This window comes from Psammomys obesus, unplaced genomic scaffold (genome assembly GCF_907164565.1).
Source record: "Psammomys obesus unplaced genomic scaffold, mPsaObe1.curated_primary_1811, whole genome shotgun sequence".
Classification (NCBI taxonomy): domain Eukaryota; kingdom Metazoa; phylum Chordata; class Mammalia; order Rodentia; family Muridae; genus Psammomys; species Psammomys obesus.
Genome location: NW_026585686.1, coordinates 3,162,327 through 3,182,639, shown reverse-complemented (window position 1 = coordinate 3,182,639; position 20,313 = coordinate 3,162,327). Strand labels below are relative to the sequence as shown.

Below are 20,313 nucleotides of genomic sequence, written 5' to 3'. Positions count from 1 at the left end.
TAATAATAATAATAATAATAATAATAATAATAATAATAATAATAATAATAAATTATTTTCCCTGATTCCTCTTCCTGTTCCTTTTCCTCCCCCTCCTCCTCACCATCACCACCTCCTTTCTTTTCTGGTGTTGGGGATCATGTGATTTGCAAGGCAGGCACTGTGCTACAGAGCTGCACAACCAGCCTCGGTATGCACACTCATAGAACACTTATTTTTGACCCCTGTAAATTCTGTTCTTACTTTGGCTTTTTGGCAGCTGACTTTGTGTTGTTGGAAGTGTTCAGGAAGCTGGGCACTAGTTTAAATATAAGGAAGTTCAGTGGTGGGACACATTGATTAGAATTGTATGAATGCTGGAATTTATTTCACAGCACCAGGTCTTCCTCGATGAAGTGGATCAATGTTTAATAGAAACACAGCCTTTGAAGCATCACTGTTTTAAAATTCTTCTGTTTTTATTCAACCTCCCGTGATCTTCAGCCTAAAAGAGAGAGGAACAAGACAGAGGGGGAATCCAGCATCGACGCTGAAGAGACATTGGTGACATTCAGACAACCCACCTCCACACACATCTCCCTTGGAGAAAGCACTAATGAACGCAGCTTCTCCAGAGTGTGGTCTTTCCTCAGACAGCTCTTCAGAGACCAGCTTAGTAAAGCATTCATCATGCAGCACCTCCTCCCCTGGAGATGGGAATGATTCATTCCCTCCCTGCATGGAGGGAAGACCTAGCTGCAAAATTTTGCTACTGATATGTCTGTGGAAGGCTATTTTGGTTCTGATAAAAGGTATCCATTTGCTTCTTATAGCTAGGGGTATGAGGATTGTAGAACTGCCAACACTATTTTAATATGCATCAGCCTCAGTGGCTCAGTGCACGGGTGCTGCTGCTTCAGACATAGTCGAAAGCAGAGCAGAAGACAGAGGGACACGTTGTTTGTATAGATAAAATATTACGTGATTTTAGATAAGGTTTAGTGTATGATAGTCGTAAAAAACTTGAAGGATAATGTGCAGGAAGTGTTTTTAAAAATATGAGCTCTTTTAAAATCCCCTTTTAGTTCTGTGACTAGCTGTGTGATTTTCTTCCAACACCGAACTGCTCAGCATCTTCAGCAGAAGCTCTGGTCCTGTTAGTGGGTGGGAGCGCCTGCCATGTACAGGCTCATTTCTCTTTGCTTGCTGAGGCTCACATTATCTTGAAAGATCCTATTCATTAATTGGTATTATTCAGTTGCAAATGGATATGCAACAAATGGGGGAAGGTGGAAAAACAAGCATGGGGCTTGATGTTCAGGGGATATTTTTAGATGTAGAAGCAGCCTGCTGCTTTCCATGAAATCACTGAGTGTAATTAATGACTCACATTTCTCTTTCTGGTGCTTTTTCTTTTAAGGGCAAACTACTGGTGCTTGTCTCCCTCTCGCTCTTTCTCTGTCTCTCTCTCTTTGTATGCATGTGTCTGTTTATATGTGTGTTTGTGTGTGTGTGTGTCTGTGTGTGTGTATACTTGCCCTCACATGTCTCAAAGTTAATGAGAGTGTGTTTATTTTGTTAAGAGTCTAAGTGTTTCCATTCATCTCATAGAAAGTATCTTCTTTAGTCATTATAGAAATCTGATAATCTTCCACAGTAAGCTTCAAAGCATGGTGAAGCTATTTACTAAAGCAAAGCATGGCAGTAATTTAATTTTTCTATTTTTGGGGAATGGAGGGTGAAGCCACCAATAAATGGCATAGGACAATTTCAAGTCCTGTTGAGTTCTTGAGTGGAGTCAGACTTTTTGTTTTTAGTCACTTTGAGCCAAAGCAGTTGACATGAGGACTTGTTGAACCTGTCTTGTTGAACCTGGAAGGAGGCTATCCTTAAGAAAATCTGAGTGGCAGAACTTTTAACCCAACTTCCTCTAGTGTGGATTCAGTAAAAACCACCACTGTCCTCCTAGTCATAGGAGAGAATTAATCACACTTGAAAACCACGAATTTCATCTTTAGGCTGGAAAAAATACATCATGCAGCATTCACATTGCTAACCCTCAGCCTTACTGCTTTCAGTTTTGGCAAAAGCCTTCCAGCTTAGCATATGACATCTTTTCTTTCTTGACTGCCTCTCCCACACTTGAAAAACACACGGTTAGTCCTCATAAAAACTCTAAACTGTTTTTTCCCTCTTCTTATGTCTATCTAGTTTTCCTTTCTGAGTGAGGATTGATCCGCTTACCCAGGGTCCTACTTTTTACTTAGCTTCTTTAGGTTACAGATTTTAGTATGTTTATCTGATATTGTGTGTCTAATATTCACTTATAAATGAGTATATACTAAGTGTGTCTTTCTGCTTCTGTGATACCTTACTCGGGAAGATCTTTTCTAGTTACCATCATTTGCTGCAAATTTCATGATTTCCTTGTTTTGAACAGGACAAGAGCCTACCACAGAGGGCCTCTGAAAGGCTCTACCCAGCAGGTATGCTGAGACTCATAGCCAAACTTTGAGCAGAGTGCAGGGAATCTTATGAAAAAAAAAAAAAAAAAAAAGGGAGAGATAGAAAGACCTGGAGGGGACAGGAGCTCCACAAGGAGAGCAACAGAACCAAAAATTCTGGGCCCAGGGATCTTTTCTGAGACTGATACTCCAAACAGGGACCATGCATGGAGATAATATCGAACCCCTGCAGAAATGTAGCCCATAGGCTCAGTGTGAAAGTGGGTTCACCAGTAAGGGGAGCAAGGGCTGTCTCTGACATGAACTCAGTGGCTGGCTCTTTGATCACCTTCCCCTGAGTGGGGAGCAGCCTTACTAGGTCACAGGGGAAGACAATGCAGATAGTCCTGGAGAGACCTGATAGACTAAGATCAGATGGAAGGGGAGGAGGACCTCCCCTATCAGTGGACTGGGGGAGGATCATGGGAGGAGAAGGTGGGGAGGGCTGGATTGGGAGACTAGGGAGGGAGCTATAGCTGGGATACAAAGTGAATAAATTCTAATATATAAAAAATTTCCTATAAACAAACAACACAAACCTCTAAACTGAGCGGCTCGCTGTGTTGGGTGGTGTGGCGTAAGAGGCAAAAGACTTATCCTCATCCTCGATGGTCTGGTTGGACTGCAGGCAGGATGTCACTGGCGCCCTGATACCTGACAGGCGGGTATAAGCATGGCACCACTTGTCTTCCTTCTCTGTGTCTTGCAATAATCTTTGCTTTAGGCTCAGTGCTGGGTCTAATCAGGACCGACCTGGCTCCTCCTTCCCTGCCAATCAGTGTTTTCTGCATACGCTGCTGCCTTGGTCCACTCAAGAAGCAGAACTTTTCCTTTTTCTTCTAAGGGTTGTATCACATATATGGGTGTGTTTTTGTTTGTTTGCTTGTTTTGTTTTGAGTTTGTCCAAAACTTCAAAATAAATACATAATAAGTAAGTAAATAAAAATAAATAAATAGATAAATTAATTAATTAAATAATTAATTAGTTAATTAATACATACATACAGAATCAGTGTAACTGCTGCTCCCTAACTCTGGATTTACCTGTGAAGTCACCATCAGATCATTGCTGAAGTCATTACCCTATGTTTTTGCGCTATCATGAAACTTTCAGAACAATTTCTTGTTTAGTACATTTTGCCCAGAACATTTTTAAAGACCAATTTAACTTTCTTTCCAAGCATTTAGAAACATATTCCAGTATAGAGGCTGTCAACCACCTTGCTCTTTGCACTCATCTGTAGAAGACTATCAGGATTCACACCCCAAGGTCAGAGGGCCTCCAGCTGGAGGAATAGCCAGGTCCGCTGTAGCCAGCAGCATGCAAATGGTTTCACTTTTCTCCTTTTGGGAAAGGATTTCAAGCAGATGGTATTGAGGCAGTTGAGTGTTAATTTTTCCATTTGGAAAGTGGGACACAGAGGGTAGTGTTCATGAAGAAACAGTAGACTTCCATTAACAAGGAATTTTTAAAGCTTGAACTAACTTCAGGGTCGTTAAAAGACATCCAACAATCGATGCACTGTCAAGAAAAGTCCACATTTAGTCCTCTGTATCTGTATTTCCCGTGAGGATCTTTTTCAGGAGATTATTTCCTTTAGGGAGTGTGTTCGTTTATTCTTTAGTCACAGGCAGAGGATGCTCTGGTGCCAGGAGCTGGGACCTAGTAGCAGATCACATGGAGTGTACATGCTGGGTATGACTCACTCCTGGTACGTGCTGCAGAAGCCCAGCCTGCGTCTAGACAGCGTAGCTTCATGCTGGATGGAGAAGGAATTTTAATTTGTTTACGAGCACTCTCATATTTTATAACAACCAGCCTTTTAACATGAGTGGAATTGATTTTGCTGCATCTTTGCCAGAGATATTTGTCCTAAGATGCTATGGTTGAAAGGGAAGCAGCTCAGGTGTGTCAACAGGTGAATATGCAAATGCCTGGTGGTACACAGGGAAGGATTGGGATCTTGTCGCATGCTACAGTGTGGATGCACCACAGGGAGATGACACTCAGTTAAATAGACTAGTGTGGGAAGAGATCAGCTCCATTTGAGGGAGGCACGGGGCATTAGTGTTATTCCCCAAGAACATTTGCTTCTGATTCCAGCTGATGAACACACCCCCTCTCTGCTGACTCATCATCTTGCTGTCCCTATTGTACTTGCTCAAGTTCATCAGCTTCTGAAAGAAACTCTATCCAACAGTGATATCGTCAGGAAGGTCATCTCAGTTCATCTAAGAAGCATGTATCAAAAACGGTGTGCCACAGCAGGGCCAGTGATACAGAGAGGGGTGAAATGGTCATGTAACAGGGCACTGAAATGGGCTCAGCCTGCAGAGACTGAGCACTGTACAGTATGAAGGTACCTGGGAATGGGAAAGAACCAGGAACTGGTGTTTTGTACACAGCTCCTCCACAAGAAGCACTGGTACAAGCAACACAGTCACCCTACCTATGACTTAAATGCTTGGGCATATTTCATGTTCATGCACATGTTCTTACATAATGGGCTAGTGTAGATTACATATCATGAAACTCATTGTGTGAACTTTGATGTCCTCCTTGTCATTTCTAGTTAAGGAAGCCTTTAGCATTATGGGCACCTGCTGTGGTTTGGTTTTAGTGTGAGTGAGTATGCCCTCTGAGGGTTTGTAGACTGGAAGCTTGATCAGCAGGAGTTGGGGAAGAGAGAGAGAGAGAGAGAGAGAGAGAGAGAGAGAGAGAGCTCTTTGTGTCACTCAGCTTCAGGTATCCTGGTATAGCAATGCAGATGGAGACATTTAACATTTACCAAAACAGATGAATCCAGAGAAGGTTCAAAACTTTAGTGTCAGAGTGGGCGGTACACATATCTTTCCATCTGGGCATGAATGCCTTTCTCTATTAGGCATAGGCAAGAACTGGGCTAAATTCCAAAGGCGTCAGTGCATTCTTATCTCTACAATTCTATGCTTCAGTCCAGTGGCAGAGCTGACAGCCACCGCTGAGTATGCATGCCATTGCTGCATTCTTTGGCTTATGGAGTGATGCTGGTCACTGCTGTGGTCCTCAGTTGGGTAAGACTTTTGGTTACTTCCCTCCTTTGGAAGCTTACATGCTGCCTTCTGGTACAATGAAAGCTACTTCTCAGGGAGGAGGCTTTAACACCAAGGATGTATAAAAATTTCACAGTCATACTATTAACTATCTGCCTAAAAAAAATCCTATAATAATATAAGTCTATCTATAGGTATTCATATGTTGGTTTAAATGAACTTTTCCCATCTTGGCTGACAATAGCCCCTTTAAGAGCCAAAGACTATCTAATAAGGCCCCCAATGCTAGCTACAAGAAGCCCCCTTTTGAGTTTTTGGCCAGGGTTGTGTCCACCAGAGGCCTAAACATACAGGCTATTGCTAATTAATTGATTACCCCCAAGAGACCTATTGCTGTAGACACCGTGTGCTTTAGATACAGACTCCAGAGGCCTCTGAGCTGGAACTGGGCTTTGCTTTTTCATGGAGGCTCCCTGTCCTCATTGCACATGTATGTACTTGTCATGTACTGTTTAATCTTACCTTATTTATTTATTTATTGGAATTTTGAATGACTAAAACTTCAACAAGGCTCCCATAGCTTTTCTTTTAGACTTGTGTTTCCTTTGTACATAAAGAATTGCATTTTTTTTTTTGAGAATAAATGAAAACAACTTGTTGAATCCATCACGAGTGACTCATTCAAATTCATGGATTAAATGCAGTGCATGTCGTCATGGTTTGTCAAATCTTCTCTTTCCCAAATACTTAGGCAGGTAATGATGGACAGTTTGTTACCTTGAAGAACATTAAGATGCTTCTTTACCTTTAGCTCTTTTGCTGAAATTGAAATGGCAATGTGTTTGGAAGGCGACTCATGTATAAACAGTGAGAAAGATGTTTAGAAATGAAGGTTTTGCTTTTTGAAATTGGAATTTTTTTAAGGGACCCTCATCATGTTCACATTTTATGGTAGAAATCTATCAACGGAAACTAATGAACAGAATTAACAGATTGGGTTCTTCCTCACCTACTTTGGAAGCAACAAGTGTTTTGATTCTGACTCATGCTTCTCATGTGAAGTGATAACTCGAGAGGGATGAGATGTTATTTTAAGCTGCTTTGACATTCTCTAGGCAGAGGATCGTGAGAATGAGACCTGGAGTCTGAGAGACTTGGAGATGCTTTTGTGAGCCTTCACATTCCCTGGTGGAGATGTTTCAAAGGCAAATGAAATTATTCCCCAAGGCACAAAGTAAAGGGACTGGAGCTGAAGTAGGTAGGAAGAGAAGGATTGTTTCAGTAAGAACAGGAAGCATAATTTAATAAACGGTTTTAATGTTCAAATTGAAGAGTATTCCCCCACCCTGTGTGTGTGTGTGTGTGTGTGTGTGTGTGTGTGTAGGCCTGAAGACAACTTTATGGATTTGTTTCTTCTATCCTTTTTTTTTTTTTATTGCATACCACTCCTTTATTATACTAATTTGGAAAGAGATTTAGTAGTTATGCCCCAAACCAGTTCTGAACCCACATGGTATGGTCAAGCAGCTGGAACAGGGTCAAACAGTGAAAGATAAAACTTGGACATGATCAAGTGTTCCTTCACCTCTGTAAAACAAAGCAGAGGAGTCCTAACACACAGCAGGAGGTACGCCTGCCTCTTGAGAACAATGAGTTTATCCCAGCTGATGTGAGGCATAGCTTATTTTGTGGTGATCACATTGCACTAGCTCAACTGCCACTAGAAACCTTAGGGGAGCTTTTATTTTATTTCATTTTTGTAAAAGGAAATGTAACACATAGACTTGACAGGATTGATTCCAACCTATGGACTTAACAGGATTGATCCCAAGCTTCTGGAGCCACCAGCAACTTTAGGGTAGAGTGGGCATCTCTCTTAAATCACCATGCAGGTTACTTCCTGGAATAACTACAGTGCTCAGTTACCTAACTGTAGAAGAGCACCGGACAGGGTCCAGGGACAAAATTGGGCTGCAACTCCTCCTCGCTGCTCACACCACAGCACGGTTCCTTCCTGATCTCTTCCTCAGCAAACCTTCAATAAACAAGAAAAACTGTAATTGCTACCTCTCAACTCTACTGGTAAAGAGGAGCCATGCCTGGGTATGGACCAAGGGCCTGCACTCCCAGAGGTATTGTTCTGACTGGATTCTATGAATGGAGTGGGGGCAGTGGATAAAATGTTACAATGAAAATGGGAGCCACAAGTCCCCATCTGAGGCTACAACTTAAACTTAACATCCTAAAGATGTAGTGTGTGTAACAGGTGCCAGGGAAGGGTGCGGGAGGCATGAACAGGCATGGAGGATGTTCTTGGGGCCATAGTCTGCCATGTCCTGACCTTGCCCTGAGCAGACACAGTTCCCATGGCTTTTCGGACTGTCTCCTCATCCCCAGGAACTGCATGGGCTTGATGAGCTTCAAGCTCTTGTCCAATTCATAGACAATGGGAATGCCAGTTGGCAGGTTCAGCTGCAAGATGGCTTCTTGTGAGACCCTTCAGAGGCTTGACAATGCCCCGAAGGCTGTTGTCATGGGCTGAAATCAGGACCCTTTCCCCCTCCTTGATCTGGGGGACAATGTCTTCATTCTAGAAAGGCAGTCCTCTGGCAATAGTATCCTTCAGACTCTCACAGGAGGGTATCTGGTCCTCAGCCAGTTCTGAATATCTGTACTGATGTTGCTGTAGAAGGGACGATAGGACTCCATCAAAGGTAGGGGGACAATCATAAGATCGCTTCCAGATCTTATCCTGGGCCTCTCGATGCTTAGCAGCAGGTTTTGCTTTATTGAGACCTGTCAGACCCCATAGTGTTGCTTTTTGGCAGCCACATCTGGTCAGTGTCACCCAGGACATTCCAGAGGGCCAGATTGCTCTCTCCTTCTTCACGGAGGTGAAGCAATGTCAAACCTATCCCACAGCACCTGCCTGCTGCACTTTACCTCCTTGTGGCCTGCCTGGCTCACGCCGGCATCATGCCAGCCCTGCTCTAACTTCCAGGCTCTCTAGCCATGTGGGATTAGCACCGGCTTGTAGGCGGCCGTGGCTACAGGCAGGAGATGCAGCAGCAACTGTTTCTTCTATCTTTATGTGAATTGGGGGGGGGGGGGAAATTCAGATTACCGGGCTTGTTTGGCAAGTAGCTTTACTTGCTGAGCCACCTTTGTTTGACCCTTCATGTTTCTCAGTCTTCTCAAGGGTCACATGACACTTGATGGAGATGGCAGCACTGCTTTGAAAATGGTCGCATGTGTGTGTGTGTGTGTGTGTATTTATGTGTGACTGTTTTAGAGGGTGGAGATCCAAGAGATCTCATTATGTGGTTCCTTCATTGTCCTTATGCATAGTGGTCACTGGTTTCAGTCTGCTAGTTTTGTGTCACACTTTAGAGAGAGACTGTCCTAATTGAGATGCAATCTGGTTTTCAGGTTTTAGTGAGTTTATTATTATTTTTTTAATATTATTTACTGTGTGACATGTATGATGTGTGTGTGTGAGCCATAGTTCCTATGCAGTGGTCACAAGATAACCTTAATTAATTGATTCTCTCCTCTCACTTCTACATGGTTTCTGAACATCAAACTCAGGTCTCCAGGCTTGTGTGACAAGTGTCTCAGTCTGCTGAGCCATCTCACCCCACACTCTGAATCTTGGGCACTTTATGAATGTTCATGATGGAATGAATTGGCTGTTTAGAGCATCCCCAATTTACTGGAGAAATGGATGGTGTGATAGCATTCTTGAGATCGAAGTTTATAAGGAAGTGTTATTTTAAACCCAGGTTTCAGGATCACATACTCTGTATACCCATAGGTAAACAAAGGCAAAAGGTTCTCTTGGAGATTTTGCAAAAGGGCATTTGAGGCTGAAGGGAAAAGCGAAGATGCCCACTTTGTTTAAACAGATCCATCAAGGGCCTTTTGGGTCACAATCTTTGTCCTCATTAACCTCTTGACAAGCACAAGAATTTCAAATGCTTAGAGTTTGACAGAAGGGCCTGTTAAACTGACAGTTCTGTCTGTGGGGAAGCCTTTGTCACCTTGAGTGGGAGGGAGGGAGAGCGTAGGGTGGCTAATCTTTAGAAAGGGATTAAAAATACCTGTGAGTCAAGAATGAGATAGGGGCCATATCAGATATGTGAATTCCTAATATGCAGCCTCTGCATGATACTTACTGCAAAGACAATAACTGAAAATGTGGGTTCAGAAAGTTAGAGGTCCTGTTAAAGAGTGACATCTAGAGAGTAGATGGTCTTGGAGAGGAATAAGGGTCCCCGCTTACCTGGCTAGAATTCATCAGAGAAATAACTTGGGTCATCATGGAAGGCTCAGCATGATATATCACAATTATACTCTCAAAGAATCACTTTTTAACCCCTGGAAGCTCCAGATACAAGATTGGCCTCAGTTAGGGTTACTTTGCTGTGATAAAACACCATGACCAAAACAACTTGGGAAGGAATCTTAGGGAGGTTTACTTGGCTTACACTTCCATATCACTGTTCATCATCCAAGGAAGTCAGGACAGCACTGCAACCATGGCCAGACCTGGAGGCAGGAGCCGATGCACAGGCCGTGAAAGGTGCCTCTTACTGGCTTGTTCCACATGGCTTGCTCAGCCTGCAAAGGGCCACCAGCCCAGCAATGGCACCACCCACAATGGGCTGAGCCCTCCCCCCATTAATCAGCAATAAAGAAAATGTCCCACAGGGTTGTCTACAGGCTGATCTTATGATATTTTCTTGAGGTTCTCTCCTCTCAGATGACTTTAACTTATATCAAGCTGACATAAAACTATCCAGCAAAATTGGCCACTGAAGAAGGCATTCCTGAAGGTAGTTATGTTGCTAAACTACTAAGTTAAGGGTGGAGTTCTTGGTCCTACTAAGTTGTTTCCCTAAGTAGATCAATGTGTCATATTATCACTTGCACAGTCTTTACTCTGTGTAGGATTTGAATTGAGATCCAGCATATGTAACTGTGGACAAGTACCATCTTTTCACAATTCATCATCTTTGGGAAATGGCACAGATTAAATATCAAAATTCACCCAAAGTCTGCGTATAGAAAATGATAGTTTCCTTCTTTTATTATTAAATTCAATTTTTAATGTTTTTAGAATAGGTATCATACACAAATCTTACAAATTAGAAATCTCTCTTTCTGTGTGTGTGTGTGTGTGTGTGTGTGTGTGTTAGGGCTAGAAGTTGAAGCTGGAGGTTGTCCCCAACAACTTACTCCCCAACTTATTTTGAGACAGGGTCGCTTAATGAACCTGGAACTTTCTGTATTGGCTAGGTACCCGAGAGAGATTCACTTGCCCCACTCAGTGCTGTAGTTAGACATATGCCACAACACCCAGTTTTTACATGGATTCTGGATGCTGGGATCTGAACTCAGGCCTTCATGATTGTGGGAAATATTTCACCTACTGAACTTTTGCCATGCGTGGAAAAAAATCTGTTAGCAGTCTTTTAGTCTCATAAAATGTAACTATCATTTTGGTATAGGGAAGGGGACCCACAGGATATCTGATTTTAAGACTACTTGGTGATACTAAGTGGATCATTAGCTTTCTGAAACCTTTTAAACTCATTTTCTTGGACTTTTTATAAAAGAGAAACATATCCTAAATTCTTTATTTATTGAATAATTTCATGATTAGAGGAGTAGCTTCCTTTCAGGATAAATGTGTACACAATAGAAAATTGGAATAGTTTGATTCTTTTATCATTTTTGCTCTTGGTTGAAATTGTTCCTGGAAATTGAAATGTATCTTTCATTGAACTATGCTTGCTCTCATTCTCAGAGCACTACAAGTTAATGGAAAAGGAAGGCCACTTAGAACTTCATCGGCTTCTCTTCCTTCTGGCTACAGCACACCAGACACCGCGGCTCCTCCTGTAGTTGAAGTGCTGTACACTCGAGATGTGTGTGTCCGTGAGGTGCTTGGGGGAAGTCAGTGCTGCCAAAGCTCCTTATTATTAAATTCATCATCTCTTGGTGGCATTGACACAGAAGCTGGTGGATCCCTATGACATGGAATAAAAAGTCTTTCACTGACTTACAAAATGTGTTTTGTTAACTTTGGTCGCTGAAGTCTTGCTTCAGGATTGGCCTTGCTCCCTAACTGCCATTAGGAAGAGGCCAGGCGGTCATACCCTTGGCCTGGGTGTTTGACACCACGCAAGGAGGCATCAGGGTTTCCAGAATTATTACCAAGCTTCTCCCCTCTCTCTATCTGCTGGGGAATTACAATGACAACTCAGTTCTTTTACCCCTCCCCCAGTAATTTATTGGTGGTTATTTAATCTCTTCCCATGAATTGTTCTTTCTACAATGAAAGCAGCCATGTGAAGAAGTTAGTGTACAATAGGATTTGGTTTAGCTCTATCTTAAGGTGAGGGTGTCTGGTAGTAGGTCTCTCAGCAGCAGAGCTGGAAGAGAAAGTCAGGTTTGTGACCCATCAGTGAAGAGAAACCCTGGCTACCCGGTGGCAACATTGTCTCTGTCTGATTTTTTTTTCTCAGGCCAACAAGAAGGAAAAACTCTTCTCAGGAGTGCCCCTGGTGTGGTCTGCAGCTGATTGGTGGTAGCTCTGCTCAGTGCCTAGTGCCTAGGTTAGGTTATGAATTCATGTGTATTATTCAGCCTTTTGCTGCTGGACCATCTTACCTTGTCATGCCTGGGGCTGATAGAAATGTACACTCTCCGTGTCCACTTCAGATGTCAGGAGTTGTAGTTGATGCTTTAATAAGTTCCAAAGATATTCCTGTGCATATTAAATTTGCAAAGTGCAGCTCTGAATGTAGAGGACAAGAGATCTTATAGGTGAATTATGTAGGGAGAGGAAGGGAGCTGGGTGGGTGTAGAGTAATGAGAAGAATGTATATCTTTTTGTGGGTATGTTAAATATGATTACATTCTCATTTTACTTACAAACATCCCAGTTTTAAGATAATATAAAATACAGTCTACCACTTAAAGCACTTTGTTTAAAATGAACAATTTTAAGTATATTCTAAGTATATTCAGTTCTAAGTATATTCAGACTTTTTCAAGTAGCACTGCCTTGAGCTGTAGAACAGTTTCATTACTTGAATAGAAACAATGTATCAGTTAGTAGTCACCCTATTTGGCCTTAACACCCTCTGGATTCCTAGGAGCCCCCGACCACACCAACCGGTAACATCGAATGTCTGCCTTCTTGTGAACTGGACTTACTAGATTGATTTTAGTTACATAAGTATGTGTCTACCTATGTGTGGGTAGGGACATGAATTCAAGGACCTGCAGACGCCAGAGAAAGCCATCTGATCTGCTGGAGTTAGTCACAGCTGGTTGTAAGCTTCCTGACTTGGGTGTTGGGAATTGAACTCAGATCCTCTGGAAGAACATTATGTGCTTTTAACCGCTGAGCCACCTCTCCTGTTCCTTTTCTGGATATTTTGTATATGGATGCATTCATATAATACATGGTCCTTTGTGAGAGGAGCTGTATGCTTGCCCTGTGTTTTCAGGGTTCACCTGTGTTGTGTATGGATCAGAGTCGCTGTAGAATTGAAACTGCTGTGTCATTATTATCATATTCAAGAGTGGTTTAAATATGTGACTGCTTTTCTAAAGCATTCTCTGAGAATTGCACAAGGTAGAAAGGACAATATTAAATTCATTCAGTGGAAGAAATGAAATAATAGTAATTTCCATGTTTTATTCTTTATGAAGTTTACATTACTTACCTTCCATTTACTTTCCCCTCAAAACTAGTGGCAGGAAACCAGGTTAGGGAAAGGACATAGTTTCTTGCTGAAAATTCTGCTTTTTATTTCAAAAGCTCCAGCTGATATTGCTAGAAATGAAAAGAGAAAATATTGTGTTCAGATAAATCACAATGACTGGATTTTTGACAAGGAACCACACAATTGTCTTTCTCCCACACAGTTGGATCCCCATAGTTGGCAATATTTAGTAATTTCAAGAGCCACAGAGGGAAGCAGCAATCATTCCCATGCTGTCTGTGCTTACCTCTAAAGATCCTCATTAGTAAGATAAAGATGGAGTCTTAGTCTTCCTTGGTATTTAAGGACTTTTAAAGCTCTCTGTCCAACAGAATACCTTGCGGTCTGTGTATTGAGCTTAGAGATAGTCATTTCATAATGAAGTGACCAGGAAAATTACGTGGTCATTTTGAAGTGCTAACTTTTCTTTTGAGCAACATGAAAGACTCTTCCCTACCTCCAGACCAAGCCTAAGCTCATCTTTATTGCCTATGCCTTATTTGGCAAGCTGCCTGGTAAAACAGATGAATGGCCACAGTCCTGGGGATCTGTGTGGCCACTTTGTAAAGGGCTTTGTGCATGCTCTATGCTCTTCTGTCCCTTTCCCTATTGCTGGTTACACTCAAGTATTTGGCTCTTTTTAAGAAGGCTCTGGGAAAAATGCCATTTATCTAACTTTTCAACTTTAGGAGACATGCTTCCTTAACAGATTTCTTTGCAAAGTAAGGCCCTTTAACTTGGTTGCCATTTTTAAAAGATACTTTTTAGCAAATTCTTAAGTATTTTGTTTTTGTTTTTAAAAGCCTAGACAAAATTTCTGGGAGAAGGGGTTGTTACTGAAAATACATCTTTTCTGACAAGAGAAAGAAAAAAAAAATCTCTTTCTCTCTTAGATTGGGAAATTTGACTAGCCAGATCTCTCTGTTGGTGGAAATGAAAAAGCTTGATTGAGCCCCAGTGTCAAGGAAATTGACTTGGCTTGGCTTCAGGGATTAGGAGGGGCTGGCCGACTAAAGATCTGTGTCAGAGTCTTTGACGACACTGGAATTGGGACAAGGTGGTTATTTTCTTTAGTAGGGCAGACTCAGGAAAAGGGCCAGCATCCAGCAAGGTGTCATGTGTCGGAGGCTTGTATAAATTCAGTGTGCACTCTCACGCAGTGTTTTCCTCTTGTGAGCTGTGTTTCACTGTTACTTCTGCCACTACCACCACTGCTTTGCAAGTGGAGGAGCCAAGGCTCAGAGCTTCTTTGTCTTGGAAAAGGGACTATGGAGGCTGCTGTGCTCAGTGGTGCTTTCTTCCCACCAGTGGAGTCTGTGCTCGTCTGTCGTTGTCCATTCTTTAGAGGAGGCAGTTGCTACCGTGGTTATGTAACTGATGAAGCACATATAGATGAGAATATAAGGTCTCTTAGGAGACACCTTTGCCCACACTCAGAAGATGCTATAACAGCATTTCTACCTAGGAACTTTTCTCACCTCCAGGGACACATATAGGCGCTGAGCTGCCAGTGACCCAGGCAAGTAGAATTAGTGCTCCCCAACTGCCAGCGCTGCTGTCCGCTTTCTCTGTCCATGTTCAAGTTGCTTGGACACTTTGGCCGAGTGTTGCCTGCTCAGCTGCTAAGTGAGTAGAGCAGGCCAGCCATTGCTGAGCATTTACCAGGTAAGGACCCTCTGCGGGATTAGGCTATGCGCGTGCCCTAAATCTGTTTGCAAGAAGTGCTTTACTGAAAGCTTTTATTACTTCTTAAAACCACAGAGTAACTATCTAATTGATCTCTGTTTTTATGTATAAAGTGAGTTTTTAAAATGTCGTACTCATTTGTCAGTTTCCCCCATATTTTTATTTTCCATAATTAAAACATATTCATTGTGAAAAATATAATGATTAAATGGAAAACCAAGCAAACACCTTTCCATAGCAAAGAGATCTTCATTAATACAATTCTACAATTCTTTTCTCTAGAAAATGTAATGTTTATCCTGTAGAACTCGGATAGCAACATAAATACGCAGACAACTTCCACTAGTAACTTAACAATTATCTTGAACCTTTTATTTTCCTTATCACTTGGACAATTGTAGTTCTGTAAATTAGAAAGTTAAAATTAGGGCTCAGTAGCTGGATTCCAGAGAGTATTGTTGGGAGCCATGAACTGGAGGACCTGCTTTCTCCAGGTCTTCCTACTTAGGCTCGTGATCCATACTAGTTAGCCATCATTTGTTTATCCCACAATAGACTTAACATTTTGCAGAAAACATGCTTACCAAGCTAAGCTGTGTATACCCATGTGCTTAGCAGGCCAAGGCCCTGTGTTTAATTCCCAGGATCATGACAACAGCAACGTCAGCACCAAGGGAATAAGACTCAGAGAAAAAGGCAGGGTGATGCAGGGTGCTCACAGAGTGTGTGACACATTGTTTCCCCCCAGAAAGTCAACAAGTACATTTTGTCCCAGTTAGAGGTATAATTACAACTCCTACTTGGTCATATGGAAATTGTTTTAAAAATTAGAATCAACAAGGAGAAATATGTCAAATTCTATATGCACTACACTTAAAAGAATTCGGTGTGTGTGTGTGTGTGTGTGTGTGTGTGTGTTTAGATAGTATTTTATTTTTATTTTTGTAGGGGAGATAAAAGAAAGACTATAGATCTGGGTTGGAGGATATTATATTATACATGATTTGACACAAAGGATTGCCAGTTCATAAATCTTCATGTAGTCATGAGGGGAACAAATACTGCTACTGTTTTATCAAAAGTACTTCTCTTTTATTAAAAAAAAAAAAACCCTCACAAAACTGTGTTTTGACAATCACATTCATGATTATTGTAAGTTACTTTTTTTGACTCTTTACTACTAGCCCAGCTGGCTATTTAAGTAGATCATTGCTTCTTAATGTCTTCAATTTTTGATTGTTTAAAATTAGTTTGTGAACTTATTTTTAACCTTAATTTTATTTCTGAATGTATAATAGCATAATTGAAAAGGCAAGGCTTGATATTAATGGACTAACTCAATTAAATACGCTCACTTGGGCTGTTGAGCTTTTATTTATTTATTTTTATCCCTTTTCCCCTGCAGTGTAGAACACCCTGGTTCATTTTGCTGCACTTCTCCATCATGAGCCTAGCATAGAAGTTTTAAGTTTTCCTTCCTCTGGTGTCTGATTCTGTGAATACAATATCCTGAGGTTTTCTGAAAAGATAGGACAGGTGGTTTGAAATTTAGTATGATTTTTTAAAATTTGGTTATGAAACCAAAGTTTTAAAGTTTAAGAGATAATCCTGAATGAGATAACCCAGAAGCAGAAAGAAAGGCATGATATTACACACTCACTTACAAACGGATATTAGCTGTTTAATATAGCCATCTACAGACCTAAAGAAGCTAAACACTAAGGAGGACCCAAGGGAGGATGCTTAAATATCATCCAGAATGGCAAATAGGATAGACATCATAAGCAGTGGAAGAGAGGAAACAGGATGAGAGTCTACTATAGAGGGACTCTGAAAGGCTCCACCCAACAGAGGATCAAAGCAGATGCTGAGCCTCAGGGCCAAACTTTGGGCAGAGTGCAGGGAGTCTTATGGAAGAAGGGAGGGGGTGGATAGAAGGACATGGAGGGGACAGGAGCCCCACAAGGAGACCAACAAAACTAAAAGATCTGAGCCGAGAGCATCCTTCAGAGACTGATGCCCCAGCCAAGGACCATGCATGGTGAAGACCTTGACCCCCCTGCTCAGATGTGGCCTATTGGCAGCTCAGTCTCCATGTGGATCTCTGAGTGAGGGGAGCAGGGGCTGCCTCTATCATGAACTCAGTTGACTGCTCTCTGATCATTCACCCCTGATGATGCAGCCTTGCCAGGCCACAGAGGAAGAGGATCCAAGCAGTCCTGAGGAGACTTAATAAGGTATGGGCAGATGGAAATAGTGGAGAACTCCCCCTTTGAGTGGATTAGGGGAAGGGGATGAAGGAAAGGTGGAGGGAGGGTGGGACTGGGGGAGTTGAGGGAGAGGGCTTCAATCGGGATATATAATGAATAAATTGTGAAGAGAAAAAGTTTAAAAATGTGGGTAAAGGGAGCCTCAGGGCAGACCTAGGAACTGCTAGGCTCACTGTGAGTTTGAAGGGTAAACATTCAGGGGCTGGATGTAAAAGTCTGGATGTGGGAGGGGACTGGTGAATTCAGTTACGAAGCCAGTCCTGGGGCTGGAGAGAAATGGAAGGGTGAGAAGGACTTCTCAAGAAAGACTGTCATACTTGCTGACTGGATGGACGAGCAGGAAACTGTCAGGGTTGAAGGTCAAGGCTATCTCCAATTTCTGACTCAATAGCTTGAAACTCACAGATTTCTGTTCCCTAGTTGTTGTTGTTGTTGTTTTTTGTTATTTTTTTTACCACTCTTGAAAAAATATTTACAATGTAATTTATGGAAAATTTATACAGCTTTTAAAGGTGTCAGCAAAGTTTCAAGTAGGACAGGTTGGAGGAGAATAGGTGGGAGGGGCTTGAGGGAAGAAAACCCAAAAGATGGGACTGGAAAGATGGTTCAAGGGTCAAGAGCATGTATTACTCCTGAAAAGGAGCCATGCTGGGTTCTCATGCCAGGCAGCTCACAACTCCCTGTGTCTCTACTCCAGGAGACCCACAGGCATTTCACCCTATGTGCACCATCCACACATTTAATAAACACAGTTAAAAACAACAAAACAAAACAAAACAAAACAAAAGAATAATGACTTTAAACACTTTAATATCTATAGATAACTATCGCACATTTGCATACTTGGTTATATAATTAATAATCTGTAAGAGGGTAACTGTAACCAGTTTTGTTTTTTTATTGATAATTTTACAGTGAATGTCTTCATTCATAAAACATTTTTTTTCTAATTGAGGACAAGAATAACTGCTCACATATTATAAAATTGCTTTGGGAGCTTCTCGTAATTTATGTTTCTGAAATGTGTACAATGCTTGGCTCCCATTCCACAGTAGTTTGAATGTCGTCCTGGTGATCTTTGTAGTACTTTCGTTCATGTCCTATTTTTTTGTAATACTCCAGAGCTGCAGCTACATGATGCCTTTGTGTACTGTGCTTTTATTTAATTGCACTCTGTACCTGTTGCACACAGAATATTGCCAAGAAGTCTTAAGGCTGTAATCAGATAGGGAAGGGAAGAACATGGTCACTGCTTCTTAACTCTGCCTGAAAGTTCTCTACCTAGGACAGGACACAGTACGGGGACTCTGGGACAAATATTCCTGTTTCTCAAATATACTTATGTGTGTTAGATTGTCGAGAATTAAAGCCGTGATTTGAGTAGTTCACATGAAAACAATTTTCCTTAAAACTTTATGGTAACAAGTAAGGTCACGTATCTTAGAGGAGAACCTTCTATCTCCACTTTGCTAAGTTTGCATGATTCCTAAATATTGATCCTTAATGCTGTAAATGAGTTAGCTTTCACACCTTATCAAAAAAACTCTTTGCAAAAGGAGACCATTACAGAAAACCACAACTGGCCAAAATACATTTTGGCATTATCTGCACTCATGTTCAGTTCCTGATAACCTTTTAATGAATATGTTTTATGAATTGTGTTGTTTAGAGATTCATTATTAGCTTGGTTACTTGCCAAAATGAGTGACACATTAACACAGAGTTTGTCCTCCATCTGCTTCTTCCCATAATGCCCCCAAAACAGTCATCAAGTAGGAGAATTGTGATATGCAAATAAGCCATCTGTAGTCTCCAAATGGGGGGATATCTTCCAGTTTAAGGCAGAAATCTGTCAGGGGCTGGTAGTAATTCCAGCAGATTTTCTAAAAGGGGAGGAACTCTTGAGAAGTAACTGGACTGAAAATTTCCCTATGGTAAAAGGGATATTTGAATTGGATACACAAGACACTTAAGAGTACCAAATCTGTTTCCATATTCTGTGCCTCCCATGTTCCATCTGTGATGTCTCCCTTGACTCTTCTAATCCCGCCAGAAAAAAAAAAAAAAAAAAAAAGTGAAACCAAACAGACAGTTTAGAGAAATCCTATTGGGGATTTAATATACCCGTGGTTTTCTGACGCAGGCTAGGATTGGTCTTATTCCTGTAGAGAGAGCTGCCAGGTACTCTCAGTGTCCTGGATTTTGAAACAGGAAAGTAAGAGTTTAGAAAAGAAGAGGATGATGGATCCAATCCTGACCTCCTGATCTCATAGTCGACAGGGTATAGTTGGGATGAAACAAGGACATTATTTGCAGTGTTTTATAAATGATGGATACACTTGCTATGGTGTAGTGGAGTGAAAGTAAACTTGATCTTCCTCAGTTCTTCCTGTTCTCTCACATTTAAGCAATCGCCCGTTTCGGCTTGCTTCTTGCAAGTGTACTATAAACACAGGGTTTGTGCTTTCCCTTCTGTTCCTCTGAGTGGGCCTCTCAGCAGTAAGGATAAGGTGATGTTGTTGGTCTGTGGTGAGTTCTTTGTCAGGTCCCCAAGCGTGTCTGCATCACCCCAGAGCTATAAGCTGTGATCTTTCAGGGAAAACTTGGATATGAGTGAGATTCTGTACTGGGTAGAGAATGGACTGAGAGAGAGAGAGCTTCTAGCCATAGAAAATAAATGGAGGAAAGAGATGCCAGAAAGCAAGCGAAAATCAGGAGACACTGGTGATCTGCAGGTTAAGATAGGACCCTAGTCCAGTAACAATGTAATCAGAGGATGAGAAACAAAGTGGCTTTAAAACAAACAAACAAACAAACAAACAAACAAAACCCCTCTTTTATTTGCAGACAATTTCAAACTTTCAGAAAAATATACAAACATTGCTTTTTGGTAAACTTAACTCCCTTTCTTCTATCTATCTATCTATCTATCTATCTATCTATCTATCTATCTATCTATCTGTCTGTCTGTCTGTCTGTCTGTCTGTCTGTCTGTCTGTCTATCTATCTATCTATCTGGTGTTTTGATTCAGGGTTTCTCTGTGTAGCCTTGGCTGTCCTGGA

The 20,313-nt window shown here is 41.6% G+C and overlaps 1 protein-coding gene and 1 pseudogene across 1 annotated transcript in view; one reads left to right on the top strand and one right to left on the bottom strand.

Moving 5' to 3' along the window:
• The window catches only part of Sh3gl2 (SH3 domain containing GRB2 like 2, endophilin A1), a 189,689-nt gene that overhangs the window by 25,188 nt on the left and 144,188 nt on the right, over positions 1–20,313 (top strand). The window lies entirely within an intron of this gene.
• On the bottom strand, positions 4,187–13,262 carry LOC129692742 (phosphoglycerate mutase 1-like; annotated as a pseudogene).